The sequence below is a fragment of the Coenobita brevimanus genome, chromosome 72 (assembly GCF_032717465.1).
Source record: "Coenobita brevimanus isolate Jiangsu-jjx chromosome 72, ASM3271746v2, whole genome shotgun sequence".
NCBI classification, from domain to species: domain Eukaryota; kingdom Metazoa; phylum Arthropoda; class Malacostraca; order Decapoda; family Coenobitidae; genus Coenobita; species Coenobita brevimanus.
The window spans coordinates 26,332,167-26,355,262 of NC_137025.1; the positions used below are offsets into that span (position 1 = coordinate 26,332,167).

At 40.3% G+C, this 23,096-nt stretch overlaps 1 pseudogene; it reads right to left on the reverse strand.

Annotated features, from left to right (window-relative positions):
* Positions 1 to 11,515: 11,515 nt before the first annotated feature.
* LOC145407272 (E3 SUMO-protein ligase ZBED1-like) lies at positions 11,516 to 18,025 on the reverse strand (annotated as a pseudogene).
* Between the last annotated feature and the right edge of the window lie 5,071 nt (positions 18,026 to 23,096).

A 23,096-nucleotide genomic window follows, 5' to 3' on the forward strand; every position in this document is an offset into this window, starting at 1 on the left:
ACCTACAACACTCAACAGACTTATACCCCTAAAGCTAGTACATTCATACTTATCACCCTTGCCTTTATACAACTTGACCACACAAGCGCTTGCCCAGTCAATTGGCACCATACCTTTCACAAAGGACACATTCAACAATCTTACTAACCAGTCAACAATAGTCACTCCACCACCCTTCAGGCATTCCACAGCACACCCATCCATACCTGCAGCTTTCCCTGTTTTCATCACCTTTACTGCCTTCTCCACTTCCTCCTTCATGATCAAAGAATCATGCAACTCTCCCAGCACATTTATTCCTTGCACCCTTCCATCTGCCACAATTTCAGCCACCCTTTCCTCCTCTACATTTAACAATCTTTCAAAATACTCTGCCCATCTCTTCCTTACTGCATCCATCTCAATTAACATCCTTCCATCCTCTGCTTTTACTCGCTCTTCCTTCCCAGACTCTCCCTTTCGCACCCTATTCACCTCCTTCCAGAACATTTTTTTATTTCTTATATATATATATATATATATATATATATATATATATATATATATAGAGAGAGAGAGAGAGAGAGAGAGAGAGAGAGAGAGAGAGCCTCTGTGGTACAGTGGTAAAGTGTGCGTTTTCGTACACTGAAGAATGAGGGTTCGCGCCCCACCAGGGTAAAGTATGCTTGCACCCAGTCGGTTTCCACGGGCCAATTACACTTGGTTCACAGACTACACACACATCCAAAGCCATTCCAACATTACAATTACGCTTACAAGCACTTTTCACCCTACCTACAATCTCTACCAGACAGCCTAAGCCACTTGGTAGAGATACATTGGATGCATTGTCCCCACTTCTGTCTGGATAGGCCGGTCCTGCAGTGGACACTCAAACGGCTGATGAGATGAGATTATATATATATATATATATATATATATATCTATATATATATATATATATATATATATATATATATAAATGTGTGTGTTTGTGTGTGTGTGTGTGTGTGTGTGTGTGTGTGTGTGTGTGTGTGTGTATTTACTTGTTTACCTATTTACCTACTTGTAGTATACAGGAATTGAGCAATGCTCGTGTTGTCCCGTCTCCATATCCACAATTATCAAGTCTACTTTTACACACATAAATGATTTTCGCCTGCACCACCTGTTCGTCTAGTCGTTCCAAATATTTATTTATTTACCTAATATACCTAATTGTGATATACACGAAATGTGCTATGCTCGTGGATTCCCGTCACTGTTTCTCAGTAAGTCAGATTTAGTATTAAACTCGTTTAAGTTTTTAGACTGGACGATCTCTTTGTCCAGGCTATTCCACAGGTCTATACTTCTATAAAGAAAACTATATTTCTTGATATCCTTCAAGCAGCTTGACTTCTTTAGTTTCATTCAATGTCCTCTTGTTGCTCTCTTATCCCATGTAAACAGATCTTCTCGGTCAGTTTTATCTACTCCTATCATGGTCCTGAACACTGAAATCATGTCTCCCCTCTTTCTCCTTTCCTCTAAGGAAGGCAAATCCAGCTTTTCCAGCCTCTCTCTTTATGACAGATCTGCCAGACTGGGGACCATCATGGTTGCTGTTTTTTGTGTTCTTTCAATCTTGTTTATATTTTTCTTTTTGTGTGGAGACCACACTACCGCTGCATATACTAACCTGGGGCGGATCATGGCCAGTACCATTTTTTTCATCATCTCCTCATCCATATAATGAAATGCTACTCTTACGTTAGTGGAGTTTATACGTCTCTCTATCTTGTTAATATGTGTTTCAGGTGACAAACTATCTTGGACCATGTCACAGGGGGATGTGCGTTTATATATTAAAAATGCTTAGATGTTGCTTGAAAATAGAGACAAAGAATTGACTTGTGGAAATCAAGCAGTAAGTTTTACTTTATGCCGGCTTACTTCGCCGATTCTCTAAGGACGAGAATTTATAAACTTTCTCAACAGTACAGAGCAGAGACTAATTACTCACGAGTGCTGTTTGTAGCACTGTTAGCCTCTCGAGAAAGTGACTCCACCCCTGACAATCAATAACTAATGCTAATAATAATAAATAGGTTCTTGCCGGTGCATTATCTTTTGGCTGGCACAACGGATTTAAGCTTGAAACAAAAGAACTGGCCTTAGTACCAGTAATGAATAATGTAAAGCATTTGTGCAAACTAGGAGCGGCAACTAAAATAAGCTTAACATGGAGAAATGAAACACAAGTTTAACCACATTAATCTCAAAGAAAAAGAACTGTAAATTTATTAATTACAATGAAATAAATTTACGTTACATGAGTTTCAAAAATGCATTCAAAATAACAAGGAGAATACACTCACCCCTCATTCAAAAACTAACACTTGAAGCTAGAAAAAACGAAAAGAAATACTGGTCAGTGGAGAGGAGCTGAGCGAAATGAACTAGGCACCTGTGCAGGACATCAGATGCTGCAATTCGCTAAACCCTCTTCACCAATTTACCGTCTAGGTGGAGATTCAGGAACAGTGAGCGGGTCCTACTCTTGCGACGATCCAAACCTGACTAACTTCAAAATATGAAAGAGGGCGGGGGATGGCCGTGTTCGAACTTCAATGGTCAACTTATAGAAAGTGAGCGATATACGCTCACAATAAATTACTCAGTGAAGGCTCTAATGTCGTGCATAAGAATTATCACTTGTGAAACAGTGAGAAATGTTCTGAAAACCATCTGATTGGAGTAAATACGAAGATGGTTGAACTGAGTGATGCCCAGTGGGAATTCCAGTAGAGTTCGTGGTTTTCCCGCTTACGTACTCTGTCACAAATTTATAAATATGCTCGCGTGAATTCGTGACATTATGCCCCATCAAAATCAAATTTTTCTTTAGAAAAATTTTCTATACACATACATATAAATCCTAACCCAGTCACACAAGATTCACACTGTGGTGTGTGTACTACCCTGCTACAGGAGAAAATCACAGTCGCCCTCGAGCATAAAAAACTTGTATTTACATTAACAGAAGGAAGCTTGAGGAAAAACTCCGTGACGACGGTGAAAAAATCTTGTACTCAGGTCAAACTGAGCAAAAAGTTCGCTACATTTACATTAAGAACTAATTGTTATGTAGCGTGATGTATGTAATTCACGGTGTAGGTGTGACAGTTGTGGTGTAACTGTGCCTACGTGTAAAATTATGTAATACAAATCAATAGTAAATAATGATAACAAGGTAGAAGAGAAGAGGCAGCAGCATGCGGCAGAGACTATCAGCTGATCTCCATGACAAAATTGCTACACCCGCCAACTGCACCTGCGAAAGCAATCAAGGTGGAGCATCAAAATTGTCAGTGTGACAATCTTTATTAAATTACAATTTCTCTGCCTAGTAGTCAGTATGTACGCTACAAAAAGTACGCCCTAGTGGAAAATTTTAAGTGACAGCCAAGCTTTGTACATTCGAGGTCACCGTTATTTTCGTATTGGATACATTATTAACCAGGAAACGTGGTCAGACTGAGCAAAAAGACTGTGTGCTGTGCAGGACATCAAACACTGCAATTCGCTAAGCCAAGAGACCCAGTATACTGGTTAAACCCTAAACCTACATTATTGTTAACCAGGAAATGTGGTCAAACTGAGCGAAAAGACTGGGCGCCTGTTCAGGACATCAAACGCTGCAATTCGCTAAGCCAAAGGACCCAGTTTACTGGTTAAACCCTACTCTACACTTGCAATTAACATTGGCAAGCTAAGAATTCCTACGCAATCTCGGGCAGGTCACATTTTAACACCCACCGTGGGTATGAACACTCTGGATAATGTGCATTCTCTGGGAATCCTCAGAGAGGCCCACAGCTCGAGACATCACAAGGTTATTCAAACACAGCCTCGGATTGTCCCTGTGGGGTTCTCGAACTTCCCCCTTAACCTACGGTATATATGTACAGTCACCGCCCAAAGTAAATACCCCAGGACCGCCGTAGCCAGCGCCGTAACAGGGTTGTGCGTCCGAACACATCCCCCTCCAATATAATAGTAGACGATGATCTCGGATCATGCTATCTCAGAATCGTTCTCATATTCGAGACGTTATCGATCTTACCACATACCGTCAGTCATCACGACGGGCTCAGGATGCGTCAGAGGTGAGAACGGGAAGGTAAGCAGCAGTGAGACATGCTTGTTTGAGTAATATATTAAGCCATCTGTTTGCATACAAGCGAAAACCATAACCCAAAACATTTATTCCTGCTCACTGGTTGCATTTAATGTTTTGTTGCGTCTTCACACATGGTCATTGCAATGTCTTGTTCCCTTCCCAGCTGGATGTGCAACACTCCTACGGGACCTTCGTCACTTTCCTGGTCTCTCTTGTGTTGCTTCAGCATAATCCTAGCGCTTCATGTGATATATATTTACGTAAGTAGTGGTATTTAGAGTTGTTGAAAAAAAAAAAAAAAATTACATTGGGTGCTTTTTCTATATTTCCAGTGCATCCACCAGGTAGCAACATACTTTTATTGTAGGACATAACATGCGACATTGTTATGATGTTATATCTGCAAACGTCTGCTCTGTGTAAAAGTGGGTGCATGATAATGATGATCACAAATACAGTGTTGAAATTAAATGTTACTTTATCTGCAGGAAAATGGTAATACCTCCACTTCGGCAGCCAAGTATCCGGGACAACAGGCCAGCAGTGATATCGAGAAGGATGATGATAGTTGGCTGCTACATGGCTGGGCAAGGCATACATGAGATAAGCCGTAGTATGGGCATCAACAGGAAAACTGTACAGAAATGGGCGAGACGGTATCAGGAGGAAGGTCACGTCAAAACCAGGCCTAGATGTGGACGGCCAAGGGTGACATCCCCTGATGATGACAGGCGAGTGGTGGAGGCTGCAGAGCAGAATCCATTAAATACGGCTACTGCCTTGACCCAGGATGCGGGGATGCCTTGCAGCGTAGTAACAACACGGAGACGACTGAAAGAAGCCGAGCTGCAGTGTCATGTGCCAGCACAGAAGGAAAAGTTGTCTGAAGTCAACAAAATGCATCGTTTACGATTTGCTAATCAGTTTGTCAATGAACCAGTAGAATTTAGGCGCAGTGTGATCTTCACAGATGAGAAATCCTTTTCATCAGTTTCGGCAGATAATCATCACTGTTGGCGCCGCATTGGCACAAGGTATGAGGCCCAGAACATTCAGGAACAAAGCAGAAGTGGCCGTGTTGCTGTGTCCTTTCATGGGTGGATGTGGTATGGAGGGCTTGGTGAACTAGTGCCGATAGAGGGCCATTTAACGGGACAGCAGTATGTAAATATTTTGGAGACTTCTTTATTACCAGCAATTCGTATGTATGCAATTCCAGAACCCCTTCCAATTAGGTTAGTTCAGGATCGCTCACCAATTCACACCAGCCACATTGTGAGGGATTGGTTCAATACACATCCTGAAATTCTGTTGATCGACTGGCCTAGTAAAGGTGCTGATCTCAATCCCATTGAGAACCTTTGGGCAATTATGGTGCAGTGGTGGGAAGTGGAGGAGAAGACGCGGGCGTGTGTGGAAAGGAGGGCAAGAGAGAGATGGGAAGAGATGAGAGGGCAGCCAGACGTTTGCAGTAGATTGACAGATTCTCTTCCAAGCAGGCTGCTCAAGGTCATTGAGGCACAGGGAGGCTGGAGCAAATACTAGTGTGTATTGAAACTTTATACATAGGTAATAGAATTATTATATTGGTGCAATACATGACATGTTTTCACTACCACATGATTGTAAAGGATCCTTATGAGTTTGTGGCAATTATTACAGAATACTTTTTGATTGCTGACATTGTTCACAAAAACTAGAGTTTGTGATAGCGGAACTAAATATTCATTTACTTAATTATATTACCTCCCTGCATCATTCCTTCCTTTCTCTGGCTTCTAGAAATAGCTAAAATAGTCTTATCGTAATAATCTGCCATGCATTATACACCCATGAAAAAAAAAACTATCCTCACTAAGGATAAACTGGCTTATGTGGCACAGGAGACTAAAACATCCAGTCCATCACCACTCTTACTCATCACTTCCAGCCGTTAATTGAGAAGGATGCACCTCAGGGAAATATGACCTATTAACATCCACATCGGCCACCATAGAGCGACACCACTACCCATTAGTTCGTTCACACCTTATTGTTTCAGCGTGGTATACACATTATGTGTTTTGTTAATTAACAGCTTTCATAATTACAACACTCCTGAGACTAATTCCAATGAGCACTTCGCTACACATTCCGAACCAAGTGGCGCCATACGGATGAGAGAGAGAGAGAGAGAGAGAGAGAGAGAGAGACAGAGAGAGAGAGACAGAGACAGAGAGAAAGGCAGAGAGACAGAGACAGAGAGAAAGGCAGAGAGACAGAGACAGAGACAGAGAGACACAGAGACACAGAGGGAGAGAGGGAGAGAGAAGGAGAGGGGGAGAGAGAGGGAGGGAGGGAGGGAGGTCGGGGATGTATAGCAACCCCGTTATGGGGCTACCCGTTCTGACATCTGATGCCTTCTGAGCCCGTCATGATGACTGACGGATTGTGGTAGGTTCGATAACGTATCAAATATGAGAACGATTCTGAGATAGCACGATCCGAGATCATCATCTACTATTATATTGAAGGGGGATGTGTTCGGACGCGCAACCCTGTTACGGCACTGGCTACGGCGGGCCTGGGGTACTTACTTTGGGCGGTGACTGTACATACAGGTCCTGGACGTAATGTATCCTGTGGGACCAATGGGCGAGACATAAGATCTGCACCCACATTACCACTGCCCTGCCTCTCAACTGCTTCAGAGATTATGGGTGTGGATTCAAACGGCACAGGAAGGACATGTCCCTGATTGGTGGTACGTGGACACATTGCAGGAACGCACAAAACTATCTATTTCTGGTCCCATTCCTGGCCAGAAAAAGTCAGCACGGGTGCGGCTTTGGGTTTTCCTTCTGCCCAGGTGACCTCCTGAGGCTGAAAAATGACCCCATTCTAACACTGCTTGGCAATACATAGCGGGAACGACAAACTGCGGTCGAACCTCACCTTGGGGTGTCCGTGACTCACGGTACAGTCGTCATTGTTTACGAAGAAACCTGGCTTGACCTCCCCGTGAATACTTTATCACTCTACCCTTTTGTTTCTTCCGCACGGCAGCAAGCATCGGGTCAGAATGTTGTTCTTGAACAACATCTTGGCTATAAATCAGATCTTGCAGCGATGCAATTGTCATAGAGGTGACACAGTTTGGAGCCTCAGTGATGGCTCGTGTTACTGCAGCCAAAGTCTGAGTAGCGTCATCTACGGTGCAACTATATTTGGCACCTGGAATGTTACCTATGATAAGGTCAAACAAAGTGTCTGGCATGACAACTGCGACTGTCATACCAGTGTAAAATGCCACCTGGTTAAGTGCCTCAGGGAACAATCTCACTGATCCATCAATAAGCTTAACTTGGATCTGTCGACCTGTGTACTCCTCAGGCCGAACTAGACTCTGCCTGACAGAGCAACCTAGGAACCATTGTCTCTCAGGATCTTTACAGGAATGCCTCCCACAAACCCTGGCTGAACAAGGAAGGCACTGTCACCTGTGGGAGGGCCTGTGGAAGAAGTAGCCAGCCACTGATGAGGGTGCTGAATGAATGATGCGGCAAACATGGTGCCCTGAGAATTACATACCTGAGGGGTCGTACGCACCGTCTGGGGAGATGGAGCGTTGACCTCCTGTGGCAGAGTGTTCACTGTCGCTGGGGGACTAGCGAACTGTGGGGAAGTACCTGTAGTGCTAGGGATGACACCACCGTACTGCTGTTGAGGAATAAAGGCTGAGTTCGCCTCCTGCCTCCGATTCACTTGGGCTGGTGCTGAAAAGGATTGTCCTGACCTTTGGTTCCGTGGCTGATACTGCTTGAAATACCGGTACTGCAGCTGGTTAGGGTTCTGCATGTCGTACTGCTTCCACTCAGGTTTCTGGGTATTTTGCCCCTGGTCCTTCTTCTGTGGTTTGTTTGGCCCTTGGCCATTATTCTGAGAATGGCCTTGTTGCTGGGGTTCAGTCTGAGATGGTTTCCCAGATTTGTCAGCTTTCCTGTTCCAGGTGTGTTGCTTACGAGTTTGATACCTGTATGCAGTGAAGAATGCATCAGCCTTCTCCACCATTTGGCTGGCATCCCTTACCTGGCAGATCTTAAGCTGAGCCATAAGATTAGCAGGCCATGGCTTTTCTAGCTGCGTGCGCAGCATAAGGTCGATTATCCCCTCATGCGTGGAAGGAGTTTCATCTTTCTCCATCCACTCATCTAAGTAAACAGTAAGCTGATCAAGAAACTGAATGGCAGTCTCTTTTTCTTGCAAACGCGCCCTCATAAACTGACTTTTGGCATCGTCAGCTGTGAGACCATACGTTTTAACGAGTACGGCCTTCATCATCTCATACATGAGATTGTCTCCACGAATTCTGTGGAGAATATCGAGGACAGGGCCCTCAAACAAGCTAAGAAACTGGAGTCACTTAGCTGCCTCATCCAGCTGGTACAGCTGAGCCATGTCTCTGAAACGAGCTATGAATGGCTTGATTCACTCGCCTTCCTTGTATGGAGGAAGCTTGATGTGTGGGGTCGCCAGAACATGTGCGGGGAGAGCGCTCGTGGAGCTTGGGTTAGCTGCACCAGATGTGTCTGAAGCCAAGGAGTCTCACTTGGGCCTCAGCATCTCAAGTTCATGTCTCTCATGTGCCTTGTGCTCGGCACGTTCATGTTCTCGCTCTCTCTCTCGTTGTTCTAGCTCGTATTCACGTTCTTTCTCTCGTTGTTCTCTCGTATTCGCGTTGTTTTTTCTCGTATTCGCATTGTTTTTGCTCATGTTCACGTTCTCTCTCGCGTTCCTCGCGCTGTTCCTGCTCATGTTCGTGTTGAATTCTACACTCTTCACGAGCAACATTCTCACGTTGCTGCTCGTAACTAAACCGAGAGAGGACGTAGTCCTTTATTTGTTTGGGGTCGCTAAGCCCCATATCTTTGGCTTCCTGTACATAGATATTAGTAGTCATGATGCTAACTCAACTATGGCTGAGTAAACTAAAGACTAAGCACTGACTGCTGTTTTGCAGAGAAATACCAATAATCAAGAGTAAAGATTATAAGCACAGGTTGGTGGTTACCAGTTTTATTTAGTTAAACTGATAAGGAATGAAGATAAAAAAAACAATTGACTGTGAAAAGTACTACGTAAAATTAATAGTAATATAGTGCCTATAGACTTTAATGATATATACCTAAGTGTGAGTGAGTGAGTATTATCTCGGCTTTAATGATAAATACCTAAGTGTGAGTGATTGAGTATTATCTCGTTAATAACTTTAGAGTTAGGAGTTAATATCCTGGAATGAGGTCGCCAGATGTCATGGGGGGATGTGAAATTATATATTAAAAATGCTTACATGTTGCTTGAAAATAGAGACAAGGAATTGACTTGTGGAAATCAAGCAGTAAGTTTTACTTTATGTCGGCTTACTTTGCCGATTCTCTAAGGACGAGAATTTATAAACTTTCTCAACAGTACACAGCAGAGACTAATTACTCACGAGTGCTGTTTGTAGTACTGTTAGCCTCTCGAGAAAGTGACTCCACCCCTGACAATCAATAACTAATGCTAATAATAATAAACAAGTTCTTACCAGTGCATTAACTCCTGGCTGGCACAACGGATTTAAGCTTGAAACAAAAGAACTGGCTTAAGTACCAGTAATGAATAATGTAAAGCGTTTGTGCAAACTAGGAGAGGCAACTACAATAAGCTTAACGTGGAGATATAAAACGCGAGTTTAACTACATTAAGCTCAAAGAAAAAGAACTGTAAATTTATTAATTACAATGAAATAAATTTACGTTACACGAGTCTCAAAAATGAATTCAAAATAACAAGGAGAATACACTCACCTGCTCATTCAAAATCTAACACTTAAAGCTAGAAAAAACGAAAAGAAATACTGGTCAGTGGAGAGGAGCTGAGCGAAATGAACTGGGCACCTGTGCAGGACATCAGATGCTGCAATTCGCTAAACCCTCTTCGCCAGTTCACCGTCTAGGTAGAGATTCAAGAACACTGAGCGGGTCCTACTCTTGCGACGATCCAAACCTGACTAACTTCAGACTATGAAAGAGGGCGAGGGATGGCCATGGTCGAACTTCAACAGTCTACTTAAAGAAAGTGAGCGATATACGCTCACAATAAATTCTCACAATAACTTTGTAGCTTCTTGTAGTGAAGTTTTGTAGATCAGTTATACATATATTAGACTTGTGGACGAGCGGTTGTTATATGTGAGTAGTTTTGTAAGTAGATACTCTTACTTCCCATTATCATGCAATGACAGGAGAGGTAAAGATGAGTATGGGACTATTTTTATTTGTCTTGGAAATATTAACAAAGTCTCTCACACACGAGTGAAGTATAGAGTCCCGCGAGCTAAGCTCCCTGTCTCTCTCTCTCTCTCTCTCTCTCTTTCTCTTCCACCCTCTCGCCCATGTTGCTAGGCTCTTCTCCCTACTACCTGCGGTTCTATAGCTAACCTCCTTCTGAGCTCTGCTTCCTAAATTTTGGTGTAGCAGGGGTCGTGTCACGTGTGTTACATTGTTGTTGGAATGTTCTAGAAACCTGTGTGTGAGTATGTGTGTATGTGTGTGTATGGTCACTAGGCACTGTCATGTGCCTATTAAGCATTCCTTGAGTTAGAGTGTGTAAGCATGTTTAGCATTGCTCGATTCTTGCAGACACAATACCTATCTCATCCCCTGACTTGTTGCTTCTATCTGTCTGTCTATCTATCTATCTATCTATCTATCATATTTTCTATAATTAATTGTATTTATAATATGGAGTCCTATCATTGCTCGGTCACGCGCTGGAGGTCCTCTGACAGTAATTATCATTGACAATCAGGGTTGGGGTCAATTAATTTTTATCAATTCAATTCAATTCCAATTCAACGTAAAATGTGAATTATTCAATTCAATTCAATTCCAATTCATTTAGAAAAATAAATGTTCAATTCCAATTCAATTCAATTCATAAGCTTGTCAATTCAATTCAATTCCAATTAATTTAATAATACGTTTTCAATTCCAGTTCAATTCAATAATACGTTTTCAATTCCAGTTCAATTCAATTTATAAGCCTGTCAGTTCCAATTGAAGGTACTTATTTAAATCTTATGGCACCCAGGTACTCCCAGTAATATCAAGAGGAAAAATAAAACTGTTTATTCATTCACATATCTATTTTCCAAAAATTTGTCACCAACTTCAAGGTTACATACTGTATATTGTTAATATTAGATCTCAATTTTCATGTTTAACAAAGAACTTCCTTTAAATCAACAACACTGTTGCAAATCGCAATACTATCCAATATCCTTAACATAAAACTTACTTCTTTTTTTGGAACAAAAATTAGAATTTCAAAATTGGCCCTGGAAAAATGTTACTCAAAATTACATCTGATCATCATCAATTCTTCAAATTTTTTGTCACCTAAATTGCACCTTTCAGGCCTGAAAAGCTTGCCAGCAACAGAAAACAGTCTTTCAACAGGAGCCGATGTAGCAGGAATGGCTAGATACTTTGTTGCAAGTATGGTGAGGATGGGAAGCTCACTTTGTTTGGCCTTCCAGTAGCCAAAGGGATCACTGTCTTCTTGTATACATGGTTGGCTGAGGTAGAGTGAAACCTCGGTTTCTGATGGTCATGCTGTTGGTGTAGAGGACCGGTTCACCAAAGCAAAGAATTTGTTCCTTTTCATCGGTGGTTGTTCTTCAGGGGCAGTAGATGAAGAAGCCCCACACCCACTGCATGCTGCATTCAGTGCATTGTATTTCCTAGTCAGAAGGTCACGAATGTCTCCGACTTCATTGTCATGGCACCAATCCAGCTTGTAACGTGGGTCTAAGGTGGCAGCTAGCTGGAAATCCTCCATAGACTCAAACTTACTCAGGCGAGTTTCTGTAGAGGCCTGCAGTGTAGAAACAAGTTTGCACTTATGCACTTCATGAAGATTAGCTAAAGCAGCCCGAAGGCCACGGACACAGTTAATTACCAAACTAGATGTCACCATGTTTTGTCCCTGAATCTGATGTGTCACATACTCAAATGGCTCAAGTATATCACAAAACTCTTTTATGGTGTTCAGCTCATACTGTTTCAACTTGTAAGGAGTGTCAAGTTTGTCCCACACATCAGATGAAACACGTAGCACTGACCTTATCATCATCAGCTGGCTATTCCAGCGTGTACATGTTGCCATCTGGAGCTTTAATTTATTTGATAGAACTTCTGTAGCAGTTGTTGATTTCCTACAAAAACTAACTAGCTTTGCTACTTTTGCCAGAAATTGCTTGATCTGACTATCGTTCTCCAAGCCATCTTTTACCACAAGCTGCAAAGTATGAGCAAAGCATGGACTGCGATTTGGGGGTAGATATTCATACACTGTAGATTTTGTAGGTGCTGTATCATCAGATGGAAGGGTATCACAGACATTGACACCAAAATCATCACCATCGTCATCATCTTCAAGTTGCTCCATTGGGAAAACAGTAAATGCCTTCACCATATTTGCTGCATTATCTGTAACAATGGTAGTTACCTTACTCCCAACATTATAGAGGGCCATTGTTTCTTGATAAAGCTCATAGATATTTTCTGAAGCATGGGCGCCTTTAAAGCGACGGCATACCAGCATAACACTATTCATGTTGTAGTCAAGTATGAAATGACCAGTTACACCTATAAATGACCTCACATCCCTACTGGACCACAAATCAACTGTCACGCATAAACTTTGGGCTTTCTGTAACTTGGTCTTCAACCGGGACTGAACACTGTTTGACTTTTGTGGTAGAAGTACACTACTCAGATGCTTACGACTAGGCATTGAAAACTTTGGCTCTGCAGTCACCTTGAGCATGCAGAATCGCTCACTATCAACCAGGGATAGAGGAAGGAGATCATGTGCAATAAAGTTCACAATACAGTTAGTAAGTTCAATCTGCCGTGAGTTGGTGGATGTCCACTTGCTTCCTTTGGTACTGCCTTTCATGAAGTTAACCATTGAGGGCTGTTGTGGATCTGCTGGTGGAATATCGAGCTTTTCATACATTTCTGGGTGGTTCTTCTGAAAAGAAAAACAAGGGAAAATAAATTATTTAGTTTTACAAGGCTCTGAACAAAACTTCCCACCCATGTACAGAGTTTACATATAATACTGTTAGGGGATCCAGGTGGCTTGACTGATATAAAAATGGAAATTAATCCATAGAGCTAAGCCATATTACTATGTAGCCTCGCTAGAATTACAGGAGACTGCTACACTACTTCCCTCCAAAGGTGGCCACTGGCTAGCGATGGATTCGAACTACCGACCATCAGATCAGTAGCCAAGCGCTCCACCAGCCGAGCTACCCAGAGCCCCAGCTCGGTTGGTAGAGCGTTTGGTGACTGACCTGATGGTAATAGTTCAAAATCCACTCGGTTGGTTGAGCACTCAGCAACTGATCTGATGGTCGGCAGTCCGAATCCACTACTGGCCACAGTATATTTTATAAAAAAAAAACTGTTTTTCCTTTTTCTTTTTTTATACAACTAATACATATCTTACAACAAATAACTCTGTCTCAATCTGTTTTGGTTCAGCTTTTAAAGAGTTAGGCTAGGTTAGATAGGTACAGTACCAAAACCAAAAGCACACAAAAGAGGCTACAGTACAGCATATTTTATTGAAAACCAGTTTTTCCTGTTTTCTTTTTTATACAGCTAATACATGCCTTACAACTAATAACCCTATCTCAACCTGTTTCGGTTCAGCTTCTAAGAGGTTAGGATAGGTTAATTAGGTACCAGTACATTACCAAACACAAAGGCACAAAAAGACAATATTACATTATATTCTAACAAACACCTGTCTTTCCTTTTCTTTTTCATACAGCTAATACATACCTTACAACTAATAACCCTATTTCAGCCTGTTTTTGTTCAGCTTTCAAGAGGTTAGGCTAGGTTCTAGTTAGGTACAATACCAAACCCAAAAGCACAAAAAGATATTACAGTACAATATAGTTTATGAATGACTGCAACTGCACTAATAACTATAAATATCAAATGTGTTGACTTAAACCAAATAAACAAATACTGTAAGTACTAAGTACACTGAAAAAGTGTAAAGAAAGAGGGTAATAAAATTCTCTCTCTCTCTCTCTCTCATACAGTAGTAGCCATAGTGTACTGAATATCTAAAGAAATTCTTCTTAATTTCTTCTGTCTAAAATACTAATCAGGTACTACTAAAGTACACAACCTGGCCGCACTATGGGGTGGTACTACTACTCTGCGGCCAGGTTGTGTTAGGAAGAATACTGCCACCGTATTCCCTGCGTGTCGTAAAAGGCGACTAAAAGGGGCGGGGTGAGGGGACTAGGGACCCCCTCCTCTGTTTTTTAGTTCCTAAAAAGAGACAGGCCAGAGAAAGGGATGGGGGATGGAGTTATCCCCGTACCCTGAAGATTGGGTCTTTGAATGTGCGTGGATGTAGTACAATTGAGGCTAAAAGGGAGGAGATTGGGAGAATGTTTGTGAGAAGAAAGTTGGATGTGTTAGCTTTGAGTGAAACGAAGATGAAAGGGAAGGGGGAATCTATGTTTGGAAGTGTGAATGGAAGATTGTCAGGTGTTGATAGAGGAAGGGCAAGAGAAGGTGTGGCCTTGTTAGTGAGTCCGGAAGTACAGCAGTGTGTGATTGAATGGAAGGAGGTGTCATCGAGACTGATGTGGGTGAAAGCGAAATTTGAACGTGAGTTGTGGGTGTTTGTGAGTGCATATGGGCCTGGTAGTGAAAGGGATGAACAAGAGAGGGAGTCTTTCTGGAATGATGTTGATGAGTGTCTGCAGAGTTTTGGAGCGAATGTGAATGTGGTAATGATGGGAGATCTGAATGCTAGAGTCGGAAATGTAGCAGTTGAAGGCGTAGTTGGTATGCATGGTGTGCCTGGAAGAAATGAAAATGGGGAACGAATGATAGCGATGTGTGTTGAGCGAGAGATGGTGATTGGGAATACGCTGTTTGAGAAGAAAGATATTTATAAGTATACATGGGTGAGACAGGAGGGTGGAAGGGTTGTTGATAGAGCCTTGATGGACTATGTGGTTGTGTCTAGGAATGTAATAGGAAGATTGTTGGATGTGAGAGTTCTGAGAGGGGAGGGTGGAGGTATGTCTGACCACTACTTGGTGGAGGGAAAGTTAAGAGTAGGTAAGAGATGGGTGAGAGCTAGGAGGGTTAGGTGTGGCAGGGAGGTTTTGAAAGTGAGTGAGTTGGATAAAAGAGAGAAAAAGATAGAGTATCAGGAGAAATTGAAAGATGAGTGGAACGCAGTGAAAGATCGGGAAAATGGCAGCGTGGAGGAGGAATGGCAGTTGTTTAAGAGTGCTGTGGTGGGGCATGCAGAAGAGGTGTGTGGTGTGAGACGTGTGGGAGGTGGTGTAAGAAAAGGAAGTGAATGGTGGTGCGAGGAAGTAAGTATGGCTGTGGCTGAGAAGAGACGGGCATATGAAGTGTGGCTGCAGAGAAAGGATGAGATGTCATATGAAAGGTATAAGGAAAAGAGGAATAGAGCGAGAAGGGCTGTGCGTGATGCTAAAGTGGCAGCAGATGAGAGGTGGGGTAGGCGGCTGACAGAGAATTTTCAACAGAATAAGAAAATGTTTTGGAAGGAGGTGAAAAGGGTGCGAAAGTGAGAATCTGGGAAGGAAGAACGAGTAAAAGCAGAGGATGGAAGGATGTTAATTGAGATGGATGCAGTAAGGAAGAGATGGGCAGAGTATTTGAAAGATTGTTAAATGTAGAGGAGGAAAGGGTGGCTGAGATTGTGGCGGATGGAAGGGTGCAAGGAATAAATGTGTTGGGAGAGTTGAATGATTCTTTGATCACGAAGGAAGAAGTGGAGAAGGCAGTAAAGGATATGAAAACAGGGAAAGCTGCAGGTATGGATGGGTGTGCTGTGGAATGCCTGAAGGGTGGTGGAGTGACTATTGTTGACTGGTTATTAAGATTGTTGAATGTGTGCTTTGAGAAAGGTATGGTGCCAATTGACTGGGCAAGTGCTTGTGTGGTCCCGTTGTATAAAGGCAAGGGTGATAAGTATGAATGTACTAGCTTTAGGGGTATAAGTCTGTTGAGTGTTGTAGGTAAAGTGTATGGTAGAGTGTTAATTATGAGAGTTAGAGAGGGTACAGAGGGAGTAATTAGTGATGAGCAGTGTGGCTTTAGGAGAGGGAGGGGATGCGTTGATCAGGTGTTTGCTGTGAGACAAGTGTGTGAAAAGTATTTAGCGAAAGGCAAGGATGTGTTCTGGGCATTTATGGATTTAGAGAAAGCGTATGATAGAATTGATAGGGAGGCTTTGTGGACTGTTTTAAGATTGTATGGACTTGATGGTAGGTTACTAAAAGGGGTGAAAAGTTTTTATATAAATAGTAGAGCGTGTGTAAGAGTGGGAAATGCTGTGAGTGATTGGTTTCCCGTGAGAGTGGGGCTGCGACAGGGATGTGTGATGTCGCCTTGGTTGTTTAATATTTACATGGATGGTGTTGTAAGGGAGGTGAATGCAAGAGTTTTAGGTGGTCTGAGTCTGGTAAATGTTGATGGAGGAGAGTGGAATCTGAAGCAGCTGCTGTTTGCAGATGATACTGCACTGGTGACTGATTCAGAGGAGAGATTGAGACAGTTGGTAGAGGAGTTTGGAAGGGTGTGTGAAAGAAGGAAATTGAAAGTAAATGAGAATAAGAGTAAAGTGATGAAGTGTACGAGGTTGATAGATGGTAGGGGGATGAATATAGTTTTGAATGGTGAGTTGCTTGAGGAGGTAGATTGTTTTAAATATCTAGGGTCACATGTTGCTGTGGATGGAAGAATAGATGCAGAAGTGAAGTTTAGAATAAATGAAGTAGGAAAGGTGCTGGGAGGAATGAAAAAAGTGTTTAAATGTCGTTCGCTTAGAATGGATGTAAAGAGAAGGCTGTATGAGGGTGTTGTGGTACCGACTGCGTTATATGGGGCTGAAACATGGAATGTGGGTGTAGCAGAGAGGAAAAGTTTGAATGTAATGGAGATGAGATGTCTGAGGAGTATGTGTGGAGTGACGCGTATGGATCGAGTGCGAAATGATGAAGTGCGAAGGAGAACTGGAGTTGTTCGGGAGATGGCTGGTAGAGTTGAGCAGAGGGTGTTGAAATGGTTTGGGCATATGGAGAGAATGGATAATGAACGATTGGTGAAAAAGATAACGAGATCTGATGTGAGAGGAGTAAGGCTGAGAGGGAGACCACGAATAGGATGGATGGACAGTGTGAAGAGAGCGCTGGATGCGAGAGGGATGTCTGTTGAGCAAGGAAGAGTGGCTGTGCGTGACAGAAATAAATGGAGAGAAATTGTGAATGAATAAGTGATGACGCAGCCCTGAGGGGATATTCTCCCGCATTTGGTCTGATCAGCTAGTCAGGTCAGGTGCGGGTAAGGGGATGGGTCTGTTATGATGTGGCAGGGGTAAACCAGTTCTGCTGTCGGGCCCTGCTGCGGATGTCACTGATTGCATTGCGCAGTTGACCCTTGTGCGGTGTGATGCGGTGAGGATCTGTCCGTTCTCCCCTTTGGGGCTAAGATGCGAATGAATGTGTTTGAATGGATGAGTAAATGGAGAGTGAGTCGTCCTGTCTCGGCTACCTCCCTTTCCTTGGGGGAAGCAGCCTAGGTATATAGATAGATAGATAGACTAAAGTAACCAAATGCTCACCTCTAAATGCCTCCTGAAGTTTGATATTGCTTTGGTAGATCCACCAACAGGCTGGTTACAGTGACGGCAAACAGCTTTAAGGTTTCCTGGTTTGCATTCACTAGAACTAGAAGGCATGTTGAAATGGCTATGTAAATTTGATTTTAGTGGCATTTTTGCCACAGGATTTGTTTTTTAAAGCAGAGTAAGCCACTTATCATAGACCTCTGCCAGTGGTTTCCACCACACTACTGAACTTTAAACACTGGCCAACAGGGTATGGCAGGTTAGGCAGGACATGTACTGGACATGTACACACCAGCTCATCCAGGCAAACTGACAGGATTCAAACCTGCCATTCTTAAACATGACATCATACAATTTTTTTTTTAAATAATTGTAGAGACAATTATAAGGAAAAGAACACATTCTTAAATAGCCTATATTATTAAAATATAGGCTATATGTAAAGAACATAGTTTAAGTTTACCAGGCCTACTGTGATATGATTACATGAATAATGTTGCCAAACATTACAATATAATTGAAATTAAGCTATGTTATGCATACATTGTTGGCACTTGCCAAGTTGCCAGTAAACTATACAGTATTTTATAATGTCTGATCACAATATTTATTTTTAGTAACATCAATCAATTCATATCAGTTCATTGCTATTAATTGGTATCAATTCATATCAATTCATGCTATTAATTGGTATCAATTCCAATTCAATTCTAATTATTTCGATATCAGTTCCAAATCAATTCAATTATTTTGAAAATATTTTTTTCAATTCAATTCCAATTCATGCATTTTTCGCATCAATTCCAATTCAATTCCAATTCAATTCATAATTGACCCCATCCCTGATTGACATATGCTAATCTATTGGTACATAATATTGATTATAATATTGTATACATATAATATTCAAGGTAAATTACAATGATCTAGTAATATTACATTTTAAACAAGTTGTATACATATTTGAATAAATGCAATGGTTATTGTACGACATTTTGTGAGATGTGTCTTTATAACAGACATACGCATATAATTGCGCAATGGTAATACTGCTAGGTTATTACATGACATATTGAGTTATCCCTTTAGTAATGTCTAATATTTCACCTAACTTGTATGATAATTTTGGTAATACAGAATTGTGGTAAAATTGTATGATTTTACATAATATTGTAGTAACATTGTGGTAATACACACCTGTAACATTGTGAATTGTTACATAATTGTATTGTAATTGTTACATTGTACTAACATTGTAGTAATACATATTTGTAGCATTTTATGAATTGCTACATAATATTGTGGTAATGCATAATTGTGTTGGCCTTATAATTGTAGTTACATTTTGTTAATGCAACTGTTACATAATTGTGTTGGCCTTATAATTGTACTTAAAGTTACATAAAAGTTACATCTTGTTAATGCAACTGTTACATAATTGTTACATATTTTTTGTAATTATATAATTGTAGCAAGTGTAACATAATGCAATCGCTTGTCGTTACATAACTGTTACATATCGTTTGTCGTTACATAATTGTAGGAAATGTAATATAATGCAATCGTTTGTCATTACATAATTGTTACATATCGTTTGTAGTTACATAATTGTAATAATTGCAGTCCTAACATTGAATCCGGTCATCCTGCGGTCGATGATAGTGATGATGCGTCATGCCACTGGCTCGTGGAGACAACAATTTGCTTTTTGTTTCACTTATAGAATGAGTTTATGTGGTATTTTGGCATTTGTAGTAACATTTACGCTTATTTTCATTTGTTTGTTATGTGATCTTACTGTATTTCTTTTTTCTTCTTCTTCTTCTTTTTTTTTTTTTTGCATGTATTGATTTTCTATAGTTTGTTCTTCTTCGTTTGTCTACGCTTTTTCGGTGTTGTCCGAGGTTGCATTGTCATAAAAGACTTTGGGGTTCCTTTGTGGTTACTTGTAGTTGAGTTATATATATATTAGACTTGTGGATGAGCGGTTATTATACTGGAGTAGCTTGTAGTAGATAATCTTCTTTCCCATTTGTCATGTAGTGACAGGAGAGGTAAAGAATAGTATGGGACTATTTTTATTTGTCTTGGAAATATTAACAAGTCTCTCACACAGAGCGGAGTATAAAGTACAGTCCCGCTAGCTATCTCTCTGTCTCGCTATCTCTGTCTCTCTCTCAAGTTGCCAAGCCCTTCTCCCTGCGACCTGTCTCTTCTATCGCCTGTCTCCTTCTGAGCTCTCTTTCCTAAATTCTGGTGTAGCAGGAGTTGTATCACGTGTGTTCCTTGTGAGTGGAAAGTTCTAGAAGCCTGTGTGTGAGTATGTGTGTATGTGTGTGTATGGTCACTAGGGCTTTGTTCACGGGTGGATTGCTGACAACTAACTGCATCATCTCCTTACTGGCCACTGTCGTCAGCTTTCCTCAGTGTAATTTGCAAGCTCATTTCCCATTCCCAGGCTCGCATAGAGCTGTCTATCTATCTATTTATCTATCTATCTATTATGATTTGTAATTATAATATGGAGTCCTGATATCTGCTCGGTCACGCGAAAATGGCGTACCATCGACAGTTAATAGTCTTAACATATTAATACATATTATATACACATTATAATGAACCTATAAGCTAATTAAGTGAAATACATAATATTGTAAAAGTAACATAATTGTATGAATATTGTATACATATAATATTTATAGTAAATAGTGATTATTCAGTAATATTACATTTTAAACAAGTTGTATACATATTTGAATAAATGCAATGGTTGTTGTATAACACTTTGTAAGACGTGCATGTACAACAGACGTACGCATATAATTGTGCAATGGTAATACTGCTAGGTTATACATTACATAGAGTTATCACTTTAGTAATGTCTAATATTTCACCTAACTTGTATGATGATACTGGTAATACAGAATTGTGCTATAATTGTATGACTTATAATATTGTACTAACATTGTGGTACTACTTAATTGTAACATTTTATGAATTGTTACAAAATATTGTGTTAATGCATAATTGTGTTGGCCTTATAATTGTAGTTACATTACATTTTGTTAATGCAACTGTTACATAAGTGTCTTGGCCTTATAATTGTAGTTAAAATTACATAAAAGTTACATCTTGTTAATGCAACTGTTAATTGGCAAAGTGTAAATTAATGCAATCGTTTGTCGTTACATAATTGTTACATATCGTTTGTAGTTACATAATTGTAGTTAAAGTTACATAAAAGTTACATCTTGTTAATGCAACTGTTACATAAATGGTACATATTGTTTGTAGTTACATAATTGTAGCAAGTGTAACATAATGCAATCGTTTGTCGTTACATAATTGTTACATATCGTTTGTAGTTACATAATTGTAGTTAAAGTTACATAAAAGTAACATCTTGTTAATGGAACTGTTACATAAATTGGTACATATTGTTTGTAGTTACATAACTGTAGCAAGTGTAACATAATGCAATCGTTTGTCGTTACATAATTGTTACATATCGTTTGTAGTTACATAATTGTAATAAGTGTAACATAATGCAATCGTTTGTCGTTACATAATTATAATATGGAGTTACATAATTGTAATAATTGCAGTCCTAACATATGCTGCGGTCGATGATAATGATGATGTGTCATGCCACTTGCTTGTAGAGACAACACTTTGCTTTTTTGTTTGTAGTTTATGTGGTATTTTGGCATATGTAATAACACTTACACTTATTTTCATTTGTTTGTTATGTGATCTTATTCTATTTCTCTCTTTTTCCTTTCTTACTTTTTCTTTCTTTCTTTCTTTTTTTTTTGTGTATGTATTGATTTTCTATAGTTTGTTTTTCTTCGCTTGTGTACGCTTTTTCCATGTTGTTCATGGTTGCATAATTACTGGCTAATTTCCTTGGGATACTTTTTTAAAGTTTAGTTTATATTGCACAGATATTACTGAAAATGATATTATATAGTCCCATATTTTGTTATTTTATATAAAAAATATATATACATATATACAGTATTAACTATATACACTGACTTGTTGTTCACTTGTACCTATCGTGGGTAATATGTGTGTCAGTACTGTGTGGAAATCTTTGTCTTCACGATCGTGTTGAAGATGTTCACTCTTGCTACCGTCATTTGTGTTGGCCATTTTTTTTTTTTTTTTTTTTGGTTTCCTTGTAACTTAATTTATCTGTTTCCACTAGGTAGTTTTAATTAATAAATGTTTAATACAGTTCTTTTGATCGCTCACTGAGTAACTGTGATGGTATATTTTCTTTATTACTTTGTAGATGTAATAATGTATAGTTGTATGTATGAAACACGTATTTTATGTAGGTATAAATGGTAACACTCGTTGGTAGTAAATAAATGTTATAATAAATGAATGAATATATACAGTGTAGAATATTTGTTGTTGGTGATTATTTAGTGTTTGAGTTATGCAGATAACTGTAGTAAGTATGTGTATTTAAGCTGTAACTATACAACACGTTTTATATGTTTGTGCAGAAGCTTATTGTCTATCACTGTGTATTGTATAAATGAAGTAACTATGTAACTCTCTAATTTTTACCGTGGTGGGAATGGTGTGGGTGGTGTTGCACGTGGTGATAGCGTTGTTCTTCACGGGTTGATTGGCGTGTTGTGGGGTGTCAGACACACGGCTTGGCGTCGTCTCAGCACACGTATGGTGACGTCAACTTCCCACACTGGTAGCTGTGGTGAGTAAACGAGTAGCGATGAGTAACTTGAGTGAAGATGAGTAATATGCGTTATAAATGTGGCTCTGGTGTTTTGCTGCGTGTCTTGACCTCTGCGTCAGCGATGGAGGTAGATGGGAGAGAGTGGTGGGGGTTTGTGTGCTTGTTGCTTTGGTCTTTCCTCTTCTTTACTTGCTTTGTTTTATATTCTTCTTGTTGCTGCTTGAAGTTACGTGAAGATTATAGAGTTGTTTTGTAGACTTGTAGGCTATTTGCATTGTAGGGTGTATTTTGTAGGAATTCACTGTAGAACTGAAGCTAATCTTGTAGAGTCTCGCCTGCTTTTGTAGAAATTTGCTTTTAATTTGGAGACGATGTCCATAGATTCGCTGCTACCAAATGTCATAAAAGACTTTGTGGTTCCTTTGTGGTTGAGTAATATATATATTAGACTTGTGGACGAGTGGTTATTATACTGGAGTAGCTTGTAGTAGATAATCTTCTTTCCCA